Below are 254 nucleotides of genomic sequence, written 5' to 3' on the forward strand. Positions count from 1 at the left end.
TCTATAGTCTAGTCTATAGTCTAGTCTATAGTCTAGTCTATAGTCTAGTCTATAGTCTAGTCTATAGTCTAGTCTATAGTCTAGTCTATAGTCTAGTCTATAGTCTAGTTTATATTCCAGTCTATAGTCTAGTCTATAGTGTAATATATATTCTAGTCTATAGTCTAGTCTAAAGTCTAGTCAATAGTCCAGTCTATAGTCTAGCCTATAGTCTAGTCTAGTCTATAGTTTAGTCTATAGTCTAGTCTACAGTC

This window comes from Lucilia cuprina, chromosome 3 (assembly GCF_022045245.1).
Source record: "Lucilia cuprina isolate Lc7/37 chromosome 3, ASM2204524v1, whole genome shotgun sequence".
Lineage (NCBI taxonomy): Eukaryota > Metazoa > Arthropoda > Insecta > Diptera > Calliphoridae > Lucilia > Lucilia cuprina.